Below are 18,916 nucleotides of genomic sequence, written 5' to 3' on the forward strand. Positions count from 1 at the left end.
AATGTTTATCCTAAACAAGACAATTGCACTTTTTAGTTTTAAGATTACCTTTTTTAATGTTTTTACTTACCAAGCAACAGGTGGGGAATGCTGTGGTTTGTTATTCATCAAAAGTTAAAAGGGCACACACTGATGTACTATGTAGTCTCTTGGTTTCCAGTGTTAAACAGGTAATCACCACTGAACCCAGCGGACACATCATCCTATTTATTAAATGCCCAGCAAATCCCATTTTCTTTCATAACTTGTATATATTTTTTTTTTACTTTCCTTTTCTTATCCCACATACGTATTCTTGCAAGGCTTAGTCCCCACTGTACCTCGTTGCTATTGTCATAGTGATTATTATGACTTTTGGACATAGCTGTCAACTTTCATTAAGCCGGTTTATCAATTTTGAAATATTTCTCCAACTTCCTGAAGCTAATTATCAATGATTAACAATGTCATGTCATCTATGTTTCTGGCCAATGCATTTATAACAAGGTCACACATCATTAGTTCTAAAATGCTCCAGCTTTTATTTTTCCTTTAGGAACTTGCGTATTCATGCAATTAAGTAAATTATCACCATCATAGCAAAATGCCTCAAATTAGTCCATACACCATACAGTGTAACTACTTGGGGCACTGTATCATTAACGGATTTAGCTATAATACCTGTCTTACAATGTGAAGTTTGTGGTTGCTTATAATACAATAGAACTTACTGATTGTATGCATCATGGAGCTATATTCTTAATTTGCGCCTATTTTACACTCCATTTGACTGTCTGTGATTATTGGCAGGTGACCAGAAATTGCCTAGTCTCTCTGGTAATCAACATCTGGACATTAAAGTCTCAACTCCTCTTTTCCCCTCTTTTCACAAACATGTGGAGATGATGATATTGTTAGAGGCTGAGATCCAGAAAGCTTTTTTCATGGCATGAACTTTTTTTCAGTTGATGTTCTTTGTTTTTTGTTTTTGTTTTTTTAGCACATGTACTGCACAATTCATATTTAGTTAACAATAATGACAAATTATGAAGCAGTTTGCGTGATGATCTTTTGTATATCAACCAACTTCTTATTGACTTAAGTAAAAATATTTCTATATGTATAATTTTTTTCTCTGAATGACATGAAATGCATACCTCTGCTCCACTTTGTGGTCTTTTTGTTGCCAAGGCAACCTCTATAGAAGCAAATTCATGTGGCCCAGGCTCAGGTTAATTGGACATTGTCATCGACATGGAAAAACTGTCTGGCTGACATTATAAATACTGTGAGCTCCACATAAAATTTTGCTTTGCATAGTAGGCACTTTGTCTACAAATATATAATGCATAGGTAGAATTATACAGGTTAATATAATCAGGGTGATTCAGTAAGGCATTTGGAAAACATTTCTGGTGGTAGCCAGAAGTCCTGCACCAAATTTATGAAGCCTGTGCGACAATTTCAGTGTTAGTACCAATGTGTGTACCAAATTCGAGCAGTTCCTATTTACAAAACTTTTACCATCTGTCACTGTTGCTGCAACAAATTCTTAAAATAAATAATGCCATATAAGGGAAGTGGGTAACTAAGACCTTAAATTGTGTCACAGCTGCAGATATTATGTCTCAGACAAAACTCTGTCTAATGCAGGCCATACATGGTCAAATTTCGAACCAATTTTCTTTTCAAAATCAGAAAAAAAAATTTTTTGTGATCCGATGATGCCATCATTGATTTACAAAATTCGGCCGACCAAGCCTTCAATTTCACCTCATGTTGCTACAGAAAAGAATTTTCGTGGCCAGGAATCTTCCTTTCTCTCCGTAAATTTTCTTTTCTTATTACATTTCTCACCACGATTCGCTCATCATTGATTAGAAAATCACAAATTTAAAAAAAAATGTCCAACATGTCCGATTCCTCAAATTTGATTTCCACATGAAAATCGGCTGTTGCTGCAGCCCACTAATGGTGCGAAATTCATACGAAAATTCTTAGATACGATTTTCGAAAGAAAATTATTTCAAAATTCGAACTGTGTATGGCTGGCATTAGACAACTATACAACAGATTCATGTACTTTGCCAACAATATGTCTCCATTTGTTGCGCCATGTGTCAAACAACTGCAAGGCAGATTTCCAATGAGTACCTAAGCACTCTGTCAGCACTATGTCAGCAAATTATTGAGCATTATGCAGATTCTGTGCTTTGTTTGATGCATTCATATTTTGGACTGCATTTATTTAAAGCGGTGGTATGCTAAAAAAAACAAAACAAAAAAAACTATAAGGCAAAGTCATAATGAGCTGGTATGCACCGCACGGGAGCCCTCTGTTCCGGCACAATATCCCAGACCTTCACTGCACATGCGGTGCTGACGTCAGCAGCTGCATGCAAGCTGAATATCTCCTACTCCTAAGGCTTACTTTAGGTAAAATGACCAAATGGACAATACAACCGCTTTAATATGGTTAGAGTTATTTAGGGAGATCATTAACAAAATGATCAGAACATTGTCATTGCTAGCAAAATATGTTAAATTTTGTATTTTTTTTTCCTTAACTGATTTAGCTTTTATAAAATGAATAAAATTGCTTTGATAAAATGGTGCATTATAAAGATGGATCTCATTGCTAATAGGCCACGCTGTGCCTAATCTTGTGTGGATGATCGACACAGCCTCTATGTGAAATCCAGCTCCACTCAATGATCTCTCCTCTGAGGAATAATGTGTACACTTGGTTTGTATCTTCTTACTTTATATTCGTGTTTCCAAGATGTAAGACCAAGGGACACATGGTTTTTATTTTTTGTCTTTATTGCAAACACTAAAAATGATTGAAGAAGAAGATGGGTTTTTGACCCTAGTAACAGTAATTTGATCATTTAAAAAAATGTTCTGTCATGCTTCTTTTTTATGAAACTGTTATAACTTAAAGAGGAGGGGTGGTATGTATGGGCTTTGTGTAGCAAAAAATGGTCCCAAATGTGTAAGCCTTTGGAGGACAGAGTGGATTGATAAAAGTTTAATCTTTTTGGCAGGTTACATTATCCTTTAGAGTGGTGATGCTGTAAAAGAAACATTAGGATGTCAGTGGCGGGGACACTCTGTGAAACCACCATGTTGCAGCCACTAACACGAATAAAGTATAATCCAGAAGAGTCTTCTTTTAAGACAAGGTATTCATATGTCTGATTCCATCACATATTCCAAAAATAAGAGTATTATTATTAGTTTAATACTCTGAGCAGTCTAAGGTTATTAATGGTGTACCCCCAAGGTTCAGTGTTGGGACCTTTACTTTTTAATATCTTTATAATTGATATCAGGTCTGAGATGAAAAATACCATTTCAGTCTTCGCTGATAGCACCAAGCTATGCAGTGTAATAACGTCCTTACAGGATGTCTCCAGTTTACAAGCCAACCTCAATGCACTGTTTAATTGGGCAACTATGTGACAAATGAGGTTTAATGTTGATAAATGTAAAGATATGCATGCATCATACACCCTAGGCAGAGTACAACTGGGGGAATCAATAGTGGAGAAGGATCTGGGTGTTTTGGTAGATCATAACCTTAATAATGGCATGCAAAGCCAAGCTGCAGTTTACAAAGCAGGCAAAGTGCTTTATTGTATTAAGAGATGTATAGACTTCAGAGAGAGATGTATAATTTTTCCCCTGTGCAAATCATTAGTAAGATCTCATCTGGAATATGCAGTTAAGTTTTGGGCACCAGTTCTTCAAAAGGATATCAGTGAACTGGAGAAAGTGAAGAGAAGGGCAACCAAACTGATAAGAGACATGGAGGAGCTCAGCTATGAGGAAAGGTTAGAGAAACTGAATTTATTCTCTCTTGAGAAGAGGAGATTAAGGGGGGGATATGATCAACATGTATAAATACATAAGAGGTCCATATAGTGAGCTTGGTGGTGAGTTATTCACTTTAAAGGGGTTGTAAAGATTTTTATTTTTTTTCACCTTAATGCATCCGTTTTAGGTACCTGAACCCTTGACACGCCGTCTCTCTGCTAGGGGGTTCTAGGCTTTTGATTGGATAGATTGATAGCAGCGCAGCCATTGGCTCCCGCTGCTGTCAATCAAATCCAATGACGTGGCCACCAGGAGACTATGGACACCAAATGCTGGACTTGGGAGTGCACCCACAAGGTAACCCCCTGGGAGAGCACTTCTGCCAGGGGGTTATCTGATGCGGGGAGGAGCCGGGAGAGCAGCAGAGGGGCCTCAGAAGAGCAGGTTCAGGGCCACTCTGTGCAAAACGAGCTGCACAGTGGAGGTAAGTATGATATGTTTGTTATTTAAAAAAAAAAAAATGAACCTTTAGTGTCACTTTAATGTCATCACAGAGGACAAGGGGGCACTCTAGAAGTCTGGAGAAAAGAGATTTAATCTCCATATATGGAAAGGTTTCTTCACAGTAAGCTGTGAAAATGTGGAATAGACTCCCTCAAGAGCTAGTTCTGACCAGCTCAGTAAATTGCTTTAAAAAAAGGACTGGATTCTTCCCATATTCTATAGCCATTCCAAATTACCTAATATAATATAATATAACTGGATACTAACATTTATAGGTAAAGTTGATCCAGGGAATGTCCAATTGCTTCTCCATGGATCAGGAATGACTTTTTACCCCTGCTGGAGAAAATTGGATCATGCTTTACTGGAGTTTTTTGCCTTCCTCTGGATAAACTGTGGGTATAGGATTGTGCATGATATTTTTTCCCCCTTTTATAGGTTAAACTAGATGGACTTATGTCTTTTTTTCAACCTGACCATATATGTAAGATGGGTGGAGTCATGCAAACTATTCCTCTATTAGGCCCTAAGCCCTACTCCATAGAAGCCATGGTTTTAATACACTCAACCGATGGGCAAAAAAGCCTGAAACAGCTATATGCAATTTGGTATGGCTCTATATATAATATTAGTTCATTTGGAATGGCGCTAGAATATTAGGCTGCATCTGTACTATACGGTTGGCCATTAGGCAAAAAATAAATTTTTTTGCATGGCTTCTCCCACTATCCTGCAATACTCTTACTTTTGGATTATGTGATGAAATGATATATGAATACCTTCTGTTATAAGAAGGTTCTACTGTGCTAGCCACTAAAAAAAAAAGTAAGTAAATGAATTGGGTTTTAAAAAGGCTGTAAAATCGTTGTTTGGGGTTATGTAAGTCTGATGCTTACTGCCCATAATAGCTTTTTTTTTAGGAACAAAGTACTGGCAATCCATCTGTGATGCTGTAGCTTTTTGTAATAGGACAATTGCTTAAAGCTGTATTAATGGCAAAACCAAAAATGACATATATTACAGCTTACCAATCATTATATGTGGTAACTGCATTAGTTTCCTCCCCCCCCCCCCTTTTTCACCTGGTGATCTGGCTAGTAACACATCTCCTGTGTTAGAGTGCCCCATTCCTGGATGAAGGAGCACAGGGGGGCACATGTGGACAACAGCATTGTCTGTCTGGGCTGGGGGGGGGGGGGGGGGGATGTTGTTAGATATACTAGAATATTTAAATACACTAGCACATTGAAGCAAAATTCCAGCTAATACTTTTTAGGTAGTTACAGAAAACAGTATTTTTCCTTTTAGGATAAAAGTTTTACGTAAATAAAAGCTGATCACTGTTAAGCACCCCTGTCAATATGTAGAGGAGCCTGTTCTTTTGAAAACAAACGTATTGGCTGGATCACCAGATGAAAACAGAGGAAAGAAAACCTAAAAAAAGGAAACTAATGTAGGCATCACATCTAAAAATTGGTAAGCTGCAGTATAATAAATGTTTGCTTTTGGGTTTGTTACTGCTATATTCCTACACCTTTATGTATATAGAATGCTTCAAATGGTTCCTCTCCAGCTCTGATTTTCCTTGTCTTGCCCTTTTTTATTGCTTATTTATAAATATACTGAGAATTAATCTGAAGTTATATTTTGTGCTTAAGGCTGGGTTCACACTGCTGCGGGGGGAGATCCGGATGTGATTCGCACCGCAAATCACATCCGATCTCCGTAGCGATGCGAGTACAGCCATACAGATAGTATGGCTGAATTCGCATCGCTCCCACAGCAAACTCGCACGGGACCCTTTTTTTGGTCCGCAACAGAATCGGATCGCATGGGTGTTCACACCATGCGATCCGATTCCTGTGCGAGTCGGCAGATCGCACTGCGATATGCGGAAGGATCTGGGGGTGTCATTAACATATCATTGACACTCCCAGCCGTCCGCATAGGGCAGTGTGAACTGCCGGCGGGAGTCATGCGATGCGGGAAAACGCCGCGGATTCGCGGCGTTCCCGCATCGCAGCGGTGTGAACCCGGCCTAAAGTAGAACTGAGCTCAAAAAGTAAAGATTTGCTGTTTCAGAGAATGTTGAAAATGTTAATGTGTATGTATGAATATGAGTTAGTGAGTTTAGCTTGTAAGCTCCTTGGGGGCAGGGACTGATGTGAATGTATATGTAAAGCACTGTGTAAATTGGCAGTGTATATAAGTACCTGTAATAAATAAAATGTAATGCAGCCCCTTGTATTATAGCTGTACTACCTGTTGATCCTGTCAGTAAGTGTTATTTTTAACTTCCTTTTACAGAACAAGCTGTCCAGCAAAAGTAGAAATTGGAGGGTTGAGTCAAACTATTTAAGCAGATATGCACAGATTGTGCACTAATGTGTGTGGATGCATAATCAATGGACACAGAAGCAGAGGTTTACAAATGGCATAGATGTTTGAGGGGGGCAGATGAGCGAGAAGAGCTGTGTGAAGGAAATGCTAGCCAGAGAAGCTGGTTTAACAACCAATTGCTTTGCAAACATATCAGTTAAAGTGGTTGCCCAGTCTCCTGTCTAAAAATTAAGTCAGCAGATACAAAAACTGTAGCTGTTGACTTTTTTAAATAAACAGCCACTCACCTGTCCCACGATCCAGCCGATTTCATCTTCTGTCCCTGGCATTGGCATCTTAACTGTGGGCACCTGGCTGTGACAGCTTTCAGCTTCACAACTGGGTGCCTACTGAACATGAGCCAGACGTGCTGCGCATTGTGAATGGTCCCGCAGTCTTTTGGGACCTGTGAAGTGTCTGGAGACTGCGAGAGGGAGGGAGAACTTCTGCTTAGATCGCCAAGGCAGCCAAAGTAAAAGTGGGAGCAGGTACCTGTCAAAATCAAAGTTCTACTTTAATAAACAGGAAAGAATCAAAGGACTTTGCCCCTTTTTAAAATTTTGTGCAATATTTCTTATGCTAGGTTTACTGTGAAATACACATAATACAGTCAGAGCTTGTACACCAGAAATCTGAAGAAGGGTTTATTTAGATATAATGAAAGGTGAAATGCTGGGCAAGCTAGGGAGTAACCAAAACTGGAAGGTTTTAGCTTATTATGATCATGCAAAGGCATTTATAGCAAAGCATAGCAATTCAGACTGCAAGCCCAAGTAATCGTTTTTGTGTGTGATTGGTAAAGCCTCCTCTAAAGTGACAGTTTAACCCCTTACTTACCTATTTCTACTGCTCCACTGATGAAAAATTTGCAATAAAAGTTTCTTCTGAAACTGAATATTTCGAAAGCATCAGACTCTTGTGTTCCTCACAGAGCTCTTTGGTGCCTTCTTCCTACAAGACCCTGTAGTTACAAAGGGGTTGGCAAGAGGAACCAATGAGCACTGCGGGGGACACAGGAATTTGATACTGCTGGAAGTATAGACTTCAGGCTAAATTTTAAGTGTATCTAAACACAATAGCAATTTCATATATTTCAGCTTACTAGTCCTTAGATGTGGTGGCTACATTCATTATTTTCATAGTATGTCTCGTCTGCATTAAATACCTACTCACGTTTTCTTTTATTTTGGATAGAGTAAAGAAGTGTTACAACCCGTGTTAGTTTTTTTTCAACATCTGTATCCCATTGTGGAGATTTCCCTTCACTTGTCCCATAGACAAAACAGGAAGTGAGATGGCCAACCCAAAATTTTTCTTTACTTTTTTTGCTTAGTGATAACGGTAAATGGGGCAAATAGGGAGGGTGATTTGCCCTAACGGGAGCACAGAAAGCAATTGAAATCTGACCGTTATTCTGATCCTTTACATAGTTAAATTGGTCCAGGTTCAACCATGTGACTTTGATCTTCACTAGCTTTTGGGTCTCATGCTGAGTGGCAGACCTGCTACATTGTGAACACATGTGGTCAGATGCTCAGCACAAGCATCATTTAGAGGTCATTTTGTATTTTCTAAATGCACTCAAAGCATTATCTGATTGGAGGTGGTGGAGAGACAGGGCAGTGACATCATAAACACTTTCTCCAATCAGAGAATGCTTTGCATTCATTTAGAACAGGGGTGGCTAACCAGTGGCCCGGGGGCCACATGTGGCCGCGGAGCCCTCTGATGTGGCCCGCAACCTCCTGCTCTGGAATGGCGGTGAATGTGAATGAAGCTGGTGGTAGAGGAAGAAAGTGGCTGCAGATCAGAGCCTCATAAGCCGATGCTTCCTGTACAGTGCTGGCTTTTGCCACAGGCAGAGTCTATGGCAAAGTTTAGTTAACCCGCAGGATAGACACAGGTGCACTACGCTGCACCCATTGTGCGGGTAAACCACAACACATCAGTATGAAAGTCTTAAGCCCTTTTCACACAATCGGCCCTAGCCAATCGAACCCTCAATTCACTTCTACAGAGCGGCAGATGTAAACAGACTTTTGTCCGTTTACTCCTGACTGCCTCCGATCCTCTAAAAAAAAAATTATCTGGGTGGATCGGATTGGAGGGCCTATAGAGTAGCCGTGACCTGTCATCCGCCCACTCCGCTCATTGTGGCCCGCGACTGGTTACCAAGTTGCTTAAGTGGCCCTTGCTCTTAAAGAGTTTGGGCACCCCTGATTTAGAAAATACAAAGAATTCTCTGAAAGGCACCCCTACAAGGCGGCCAAGCTCCTGTGTTCACAATGCAGCAGGGCAGCCAATTGGCACAGGACTTGGAAACGAATGGAGATTATTGGCATAGCAGTGTTATTACAATGATTTCCAGCTTCTCGAGGGATCCCAAAGGTATTTTTTAACATCTAATGTCCATATTATGTGGACATGCAGTACTGTGCAAATGTTTTAGGCAGGTGTAAAAAATGCTGTAAATTAAGAATGTTTTTAGAAATAGAAGTGTTAAAAAAAAGTTAGAATGGAAATCCAAACTAAATCAATATTGGTATGACTATCCTTTGACTTCAAAACAGCATTAATTCTTCTATTTACAATTGCACAGAGTTTTTGAAGGAATTCAGCAGATACGTTTCTGGATCCCGGTTCTCGCTCTGTCACGAGTGATCGCGGGTACCCGGCGGTCATCGCGCATCTGCTTAAGCGCCTTAAAGAGCCGACGTACAGCTATGATGGCCCACGTCGGGGAGCCAACCTGCCGCAGTATAACTATGGCGGCTGGTATGGAAGCAGTTAAATACCTGCCGGACTCCTCCCATAAATTCAGGCCACCATACTGGCCTTCTTCTTATTTATGGTCGAACCCCTTCAACCGGGATGGATCTGAACCACATAAACATGCCACAAGACTTACAACATGAAATAGACATGAAGTGTTCCCTGGTCTGCAGGCCGGTATACCAAAAAAGGGTTGCAAAAACATTCAGGTAGGGGTGAAAGCTCTTTATTGTTTTAGTGTTATTTATTGAGCAAGTTTGGTAAATGCTTGCAACATTTCTATCTGAGGATTCGGGATGTACCGGGCAAAGCAGGCAAATTTCCACCTACCCAATCTCTTGATGATATGGTCTGGAACCCCGTGCTGAGATGCGGCCGAGGCTGCCCCAATTCAGAAGGAGTGTCCAGATTACCGGCTGGGGTCTAGGCCTAGGTTGCGCAAGAGGATCCTGGTGTGCTTGATGAACTGGCAGCCACTCAAGGGGTTGGTTGGGAAAGGTAGTAGAGGACTAGAGTTCGACTAGCTGGGTAGTAGCGACAGTAGGCGGTCGAGTATCACTACTGGGCACCAGATGTTGTTTGTTTTGAAAAGTTGGATGTCGACCCCAGAGCCGGATTGTTGGGTTTTGGATACTGTGAGGTAGAGAATGAAATGATCTTGGAAGCGAGCCAGGTGACGTCTACGCAGTACCTGGCCAGCAAGGCTATTGCAGGTAAACTAGGCCAGGTAGATGGCCGCTTGAATGACTAAGCTGAGAAGAAAGCCAAACGGGGAATGAAAGAGGATAGTCGACATGTCTCTGAAGAACAAGCATTTGAAGTTGGCTATGGCCTGCTGCTTCTGAACGCCACACAGGATAGCTTGGATCGCATGGGCTGCAAACAAGGATGGCTTTGTGGGATCCTGTAAAGCCAGGAAGTGTTGGATGCCGGCTAAGTATACTCTGGTGGTGTTATGTGATAGAGACAATTGTGTGTGGCAATATAATATGAAAGCTAGTACGTGCTTGGTGTCTGTTGATGTTGTCCCGGGGCAGGATGCCAGAAACTTGCAGAAGGCGTTCCAAGCGGTATGGTAGGCCTTGAGTGTGTTGCGGGATAAAGATTGATTGATGAGCTGGGTCACGCTGTGAAAGTGCTGCTTTAATCCAGTGTCAGCTGAGACCAAGGTGGGATAGGAGACGACGTTGGGACAGCTCCGAGTTTCTGCTGAAAAAATTGAATGAAGTTAAAATAGGAGAGTGCATCTGCTGCAACGTGGCACTTGCCCTGAGGGCATGCGGGCAGTGCGAGAGTAGGAGGAAATACATGGACTCCCTCCCAGCATTTGAGGTCCACACTGTAGCTGTCTTTCAGCTATAGTGCGGATGTCAAGTGGTTAAACCACAGAGCCCCTGACCCCCCATGGTATGAAGATGAGGAGAGAGGGAGATGTTCTGTAATCTCAACCCACTTCTGTGGGTTGGGATTACAGTACAAAAATACAGTACAGAAAATAAGCATTGCTACCCTAGTGCAGTAAGTGTATTACTGAAGGAATCACTATGAAAATAAAGGACAAATGCCTGAAAAATATTGTGGCCACCACAGGACTGGAAAAGTGCACACTAATATATTGATGTCCTTGGCTGTAATACTTTAAAGTGAATTTAGCACTTAATAAGCCCCAAAAAGGTAACTGTTAATGAAGACCAGTTTGGTGATGATGTAGCAGTTTGCCCTTAAACAATGGATCGCTGCTAAGTCTTTGTAAGAGGAAAGACATATTACTGTGTGTAATGAGTTTTCACCCAAAATATCTTTTGTTTTTGTCAGAACAATCTCTTCCGTTTGGCAGTGAACAGTCCTATTCGTTGTGGTCGGTGTGAGCATACATGCATTCTAAGTAAATGATTAAAATATCAGTCCATTATGTAGTGCGTCAGATTGGAGAAAGTTGCTTAGCGACGGTATAGATGAGAGCCCACAGAGCTTTCCTTGTACTTAGTGTTTCATCAAACTGAGCACTTTCTTGAATGTGCTTTATTAAGATGCAGCAGGTAGAATGCAGTCGCGTGGTATATACAAACAATTGCTGACTTCTTTATTGTTCAGTAAGCGTCATGGCAAGATGACAGGCACGTGATCATAACACAGGAAAAACGGCATAGAGAACAATGATACTTTCTATCTTTACATTGTTGGGGTGGAAGTGATTGAAAGAGCGTGAGGCAATTAGAAATCTGATCTATGATTTCATTGGTTGTTTCTACTTATTCCCTTTTCACATGTATGAGATGTTTACTTCACTATAGATGGACTTTTCCTAGTGTAATAAGAACCTTAAGTATGAATTTAACTCAGGGAAAAAACGTTTTTTCTACTGTTGTAATGGCTTCTTCTCTGCTTTAGTAAAGACTTGCTCTGGGATCTGTAAAGCGTACTTCAGATAGTGGAAGCCATCATTTTAGGACATTATGACTTTCCACCTTGTTAGAAAAGTCTCAGCTTAGTGAGGAATATCCTTTTCTAGATGGACCTGTGTCTTTTTTCAAACTAACTATGCAACCTATAAGCCCATTATCACAAACTTCTATATTTCTGAAAGCAGAAAAACCGTAGAATAAAATAATAATAGTCGCATATTTTTCTGTGACAAAATATTTGTGCAATTTTTTTTAAACCTATATTGTTGTAAAAAACTTAATTTAATTTTAGTGCACACATACCCAACATCATTTTCATTTTTTGAAAAACCTAAAGGACACAACTTTTTTGAGTAAATAGATATGTTGAGCTTAAAAATTATGTGTGCTGTAAAATGACAAAGTACAGTATTCAAAATTGTCCTTAGACCACACATTAAAACCTTTACAGCTCATCAGTTTAGAGTTCATTATAAAAAAAGGCCCTAGAAGTATTCCTCTCACTCTAACATACACAGCAATACCCAATATGTGTTGCCCAATTGCTGTTATCTACGTGTTTGCTTGGGGTACTGGGGTCCTTAAAATTATAATTTTTGTATTATTTACTTTGTATTTTTTTACCTTTTTATTATTACAAAGGGGGTGACAAGCCCATATGACATGGTATATTTTATATAAAAAGTCCACTTTATGGAGTCCTCAGGAGTCGATTAGACCCATGATGTCTCCTCTGCATTGCTTGCAAACACATCAGCACTCTATTTGTTTTGGTTTTTGGCTATCTGCAGCCAGAATCTGACAGACTTTAAGGAAGTAAACTCTCCCACTCTGATGATTCTTTTCATTTAGTCCATTATAATAAGTCATTATCAGACTATAGCCACTGTAATCCAGCCCAAATCGCATATTTATTACTGTTTAAAGAAACTTTAAAAAAAACTTGTTTCCAGGGGTTAGGTAGCACCATCTTAAGTATTGTTTTCTGAGTCCACAGTGGAGTGTATTTCCGCCGTTACATTGAGCACTTCCTGTACTGTTAACCAAGCCTCCTTCTCAATCCAAAGTTTCTATGGCAACCCCGCTTCCCTGTTCATAGCTTACTTCATGGGTGCTCAACCTGTGGCCCTCCAGCTGTTGCGAAACTACAAGTCCCATGAGGCATTGCACGGATTACAGGTACAAGCATGACTTGCAAAGGCATGATGGGACTTGTAGTTCTGCAACAGCTGGAGGGCCACAGGTTGAGCACCCATGGCTTACTTGTTTATTTCATAGTATTTACTTATGCCTATGCCTGTGCCTATGTGAGGTCACATGGTGTGTAGGAGGAAGAGTGATTAGCAGAGTTCAGTGTTGTGCTGTAGGAAGTCCTGATAACAGATAGATAAGACATAGAGAGTGTGCCTTAAATCAGGGGAGATCTGGGCATGCTCAGTGACTTCATTCTACAGAACAACAAGGATTAAACGATACTAAGCAAGTAAGGAGATATCTACAAGCAGTGTTCATTAGGGTTTTTTATGCTGATTTACATGGGACAAAGTTGTGGGGGAGGGTTTACAACCACTTTAAACCATAAATGTTCAGAGTAGAGCACGTCTAGGTAAATGCTAAGGAGGTTCAAGAACATATAAACCTCAGTAGAAAATTGTTATGTATTGCAGTTTATCAATTCTTAAATGTGAAGCCTATATTAGTTGTATTTCTTTAGTTTTTGGTTTGGATTGGAATTGAAGAAGAGAGTATGCCCTTGAAACACATAAGCCGTTATGCTAGTTACATTCTGTTGTATGGGTTCGACAGTCAGATACAAAACTGTCTTGGAAGCCTGAATGTAATTGGTGATACAAAATGCAGAGACACAAATTTATGCACCATAGACTTCAGGAAGTAACTCCTCAGTATCCATGTGAGGTTCTCTCCAGTTATTGGCTGCAGTGACTTACAGAAAGCCTAGATTAAAGCGAGATTCCGCTCTTTTTTTTTTTTTTCTTACCTGTGTTACAGGTGGGCGACTGCTACCTTCGCTTAGCATCCACGTCCGGCGTTTTTTTGACCCCCGGCGCGACGATTCTTTTCCTCGGGATGACTTTTAAAAAAGTGCTCTGGCATTTTCCATTTTAAGTGTGGGCGTCTGAAGCCCACAGGCATTTACTTCCTGTATATCGATGACGCTCGGCTCCCAGCATGCTCCGCTCCATCTCGCACATGCTCAGTGTGCAATGGTGGTAATGGCAGATACAGCTGCCTGCCCACTTTAAAAATGGCAAATTCGGACACACCCTCGTCACGTGACCGGCATCCTAACAAAATCTCACGAGATTTCGCAATTTCATTGTCCCCCCATGGATTCCTGGGAAATTTCCCAGGGACCATTGCGAGGACGATAACCACGCCTACTCCCACGGGAGGACAACCAGGAAGTCAGCAGAAACATCTGAAATAAAAGGTAAGTAAAGAATATTTTTTTTTTTCAGGGTTCATTTAGGTAAGTATTCTATCTTGTGATTTTAATAATATGAAGTTTAATTTTTAGGTACCAAACCGCTTTAAGATAAACTGTTTTTTGTTTTTATTTTAGCACAGTTGCAGTGTTTGCTGAATAATATTAGTGTACAAATTGCTGTCATTTGTTGCTTAAAACTGCTCTTTGTTAGGAGATGCTAATGCAGATGTGACACTGTCAGTCCTTCCAATATGTGTAGCTCATTTAGTCCTTGTTGTGGCTGCAGATGTTGTGAGCCCTGTTTCTAAGCAACTGTGTAATTGCCAAGGGCAGCATGCTCTTAAAAAACTAGATAGTACAAAGAAATGTGAAGACATATAAAGTGCTGTAACCTATAGAAGCCAATCAGATTCTAGATTGTTTTGCTTGCTATATGCCACTGCACTTTACCAATTACCATAGCTTCTAGTATGACATACGTTAAAACAGCCACACAACTTTACCATGTTGATGAAAAAAATAAAAAATAAAAACTACAAAAAAACCCTTATAATATTGTGTTACATACCTCACTTTTTCCCTGTCAGCAAAGTAGGTCTGAACCAGCAATCTTGAGCGTTAACAGCGCAATTGGACTGTCCTGTTTAAAGATGAACACCCAAACTTGTTATTTATTTTCAGTATTGATTTTTGCCAATGTAAGCACAAAATTGCTTTTGATCTTAGTGTATGTTGGACTTCTGTAATGTTGAAGACATTTCATAGCTTCTCCAAGTACCTTTTTCAGTTTCAATGAATGTCATGAAAAATTAGAACCTTTGCAGACCTCAGGTGTCTTTTGCAGCCAACAGCTTCAGTACCTGACCTACTTAAAATCTACCAGGCTGTCATTTAAAAAAGGTAAAAGGAAGTTTGGTGATTAAAAATGGATTAGTATATACAACGTATAAGCTTCTATGATGCTTGCCCACACAATGAGAAAATCGGACCAAACATACGTCAGATAATCTGATCATTAGTACACAGCTTTTGAGAGACGATCATGACAGTTAATGCGAAAATAGGGACAAGTATGAAAATGTTTCTGTACAATAACAGAACAAACAATTTTCATGTAATTACAGTGTCTTACCCCCCCCCCCCCCCCCGGCCCTTGGCATTTTCCATGCTTTGTTGCCTCACAACCTGGAATTAACACGGCTTGTTTCGAGGATTTGCATAATTTAATTTACAGAACATGGCCACAAATTTTGAAGATTTTATATATATTTTTTTTATTGTGAAGCAGACAACAAATAGGACAAGGTAACAGAAAAATTCTATGTGCATTACTATTCACCCCCCCCCCCCCCCCCAAAGTCAATACTTTGTAGAGCCAACTTTTGCAGCTATCACAGCTCCAAGTCGCTTTGGATAAGTCTCTATGAGCTTGCCGCATCTTACCACTGGTGAACAGCAATCTTTAAGTCTGACCACAGATTTTCTATTGGATTGAGGTCTGGGCTTTGACCAGGCCATTCCAACACATTTACACATTTCCCCTTAAACCACTCAAGTGTTGCTTTAGTAATGTGTTTGGGATCATTGTCCTGCTGGAAGGTGAACATCCGTCCTAGCCTCAAATCACAGAGTGGTACAGGTTTTGGTCAAGAATATCCCTGTATTTAGCACCATCCATCTTTCTCTCAACTCTGACCAGTTTCCCAGTCCCGACTGCTGTAAAACCCACAGCGTGATGCTACCACCACCATGTTTCACTGTGGGGATGGTGTTCTTTGGGTGATGTGATGTGTTGGGTTTGAGCCAGCGTTTTCTTTGATGGCCAAAAAGTAAAATTTTAGTCTCATGAGACCAGAGCACCTTGCTCCATACATTTTGGGAGCCTCTCACATGCCTTTTCACAAACTCAAAACGTGCCATTTTGTTTTCTGCTGAAAGTAATGACTTTCTTCTGGCCACTCTGCCATAAAGCCCAACTTTATGGAGTGTATTGACGTCCTATGTAAAGATACTCCAGTCTCTGCTGTGGAACTACGCAGCTACTCCAGGGTTACCTTTGGTCTCTGTGCTGCCTCTCTGATTAATGCGTTCCTTGCCCGGTCTGTGTTTTTTTTTTGTGTGCAGCCATCTCTTGACAGGTTTGCTGTTGTGCCATGATCTTTCCATTTGGTTATGATAGATTTGATGGTGCTCCTAGGGATCATCAAAGATTTGGATATTTTTTATAACCTAACCCTGACTTGTACTTTTCAACAACATTGTCCCTTACTTGTTTGTAGAGTTTCTTGGTCTTCATGGCAGTGTTTGGTTAGTGGTGCCTCTTGCTTAGGTGTTGCAGCCTCTGCGGCCTTCCTGCCTTTTATGGGCTTCATAACAAAGGGGGTGAATATATCTGCATATGCCAATTATCAGTTTTTTATTTCTGAAAAATAGTTTTATGTATATATTTTTCTAGTTTTACTTCACCAACTTAGACTATTGTGTTCTGATCCATCACATATAATTCAGATTTTAAAAAATGAACTAAAGGCTGTAATGTACCAAAATAGGTAAAAAGCCAGGGGGGGTGAATACTTTTGCAAGGCACTCTAGTATTGTATTTGTACAAAAGAAATTGTGTGACCAAGACCACTCATGCTCGGGTACGAAAGAATACAATACAACACATTACATCGCTTCCAAAGTTGTGTTCTGTCTTATGAGAATTTTCGTAGATTTAGGAAGCCATTGGTTTTTGATGTGAGATTTGCATGCAAAAAAATAAAATGGACAATCATTTGTCCAATATTCTTATGTGTACTAGGCATTAGTTCCCCTTTAGTAACATGTTACACCTGTATTTAGATTGGAACATGTAACTAGAGATGGGCTTGGGCGTGTTTGGAATCCTTGTCCCAACCCACCTGCCTGATCCTGCAAGGAAGCCGACACAGCACACCGCTAGTGATACATTCCCTGGCTTGTGCAGCTGCGGACTGAGAAATGTCTCATTGCCTGTGATTAGCAGTGGGCAGTGGCGGCTTCCTGGCACGATCGGGCAGGTGGGTTGTGACTACTGTAGGAACCCAAACACGCCCGAGCCCATCTCTACATGTAACATTTAGAATTAGCAGTCATCCAGCACTCCAGGTGCAGTTCTCAACTCCAAACTATCCTATCCCCAGCAGCTGGTAGTATCTTATCCCCCCTGGGTAAGTACAACAGAGTGAACCAGAAACCAGCACACTTTTCCTAAAACCAAAAATATACTACAGTAGTAGTAGCACATAGAAGTATAAACACTTCCCCTGGTATAATTAAATAGTCCGTGTAAGTGTGACAATCAAAACATGTTATACTCCCACAACATGTGAACCCTTCTTCAAATCGCTACCATTTATATGCTGATGACACCCAAATCTATCTCTCTACCCCTCAGCTCACCCCATCAGTCTCCTCACGCATCGCTGATCTACTAACAGACATATCAGCCTGGATGTCACACCACTTCCTCAAACTTAATCTATCTAAAACCGAGCTCTTAATATTTCCTCCCCCACGTACCCCTTCACCTGACTTCTCTGTCAAGATCAATGGCACATCTATCAGTCCATCCCCACATGCCAAGGTGCTAGGGGTAACCTTAGACTCCGAACTGTCCTTTCAGGCCCACATACAAGCCCTGTCCAAATCATGCCGCCTTAGCCTCCGCAACATTTCCAGAATACGCCCCTTTTTAACTAATGACACCACCAAGCTTCTAATTCACTCCCTGGTCATCTCTCGCCTCGACTACTGCAACTCCCTCCTCGTTGGATTACCTTTACATAGGCTATCCCCCCTCCAGTCCATAATGAATGCCGCTGCCAGACTCATCCACCTTACCAGCCATTCAGTGTCCTCCACCCCTCTCTGCCAATCCCTGCACTGGCTTCCACTCACCCAACGAATAAAATTCAAAGTACTAACAATAATTTACAAAGCCATCCATAACTCTGCCCCCAGCTACATCACTGACCTGGTCCCAAAATACCAACCAAACCGCCCTCTTCGGTCATCTCAAGACCTCCTGCTCTCTAGCTCCCTTGTCCCCTCCTCCCATGCTCGCCTCCAGGATTTCTCCAGAGCTTCTCCTATCCTCTGGAACTCCCTACCCCAATCTGTCCGACTGTCCCCTAATCTATCCATCTTTAGACGATCCCTGAAAACCCTTCTCTTCAAAGAAGCCTATCCTGCTTCTAACTAACACTGTTTTACTTCCCCCATCAGCTCATCCCCCACAGTAATTACCTCCTGTATCAATTGACCCTTCCTTTTTAGATTGTAAGCTCTAACGAGCAGGGCCCTCTTATTCCTCTTGTGCCAAATTGTAATGTAAATGTAATGTCTGCCCTTATGTTGTAAAGCGCTGAGCAAACTGTTGGCGCTATATAAAACCTGTATAATAATAATAATAATAATAATAAAAATCTCTCCTTTGTTTCTGTGCTCACCATATATTCTGACCCATATGTATCAATGCGTCAAATCCAAATCAAAGCAGATATCTTTCTCGCCTCCAGATGTCTCCCTCCTTCTCGACAGCGACCTTCCTTCTTGACGACACATCCATAGTGTAGCATATCATATT

General features: G+C 40.8%; 1 protein-coding gene across 3 annotated transcripts in view; it reads left to right on the plus strand.

The window, feature by feature from the left end:
• The window catches only part of PSD (pleckstrin and Sec7 domain containing), a 711,875-nt gene that overhangs the window by 574,039 nt on the left and 118,920 nt on the right, over window positions 1-18,916 (plus strand). The gene's annotated exons all lie outside the window — the stretch shown is intronic.

The sequence above is a fragment of the Lithobates pipiens genome, unplaced genomic scaffold (assembly GCF_037356315.1).
Source record: "Lithobates pipiens isolate NorthernLeopardFrog02 unplaced genomic scaffold, aLitPip1_a1.2 Scaffold_25, whole genome shotgun sequence".
NCBI classification, from domain to species: Eukaryota; Metazoa; Chordata; class Amphibia; order Anura; family Ranidae; genus Lithobates; species Lithobates pipiens.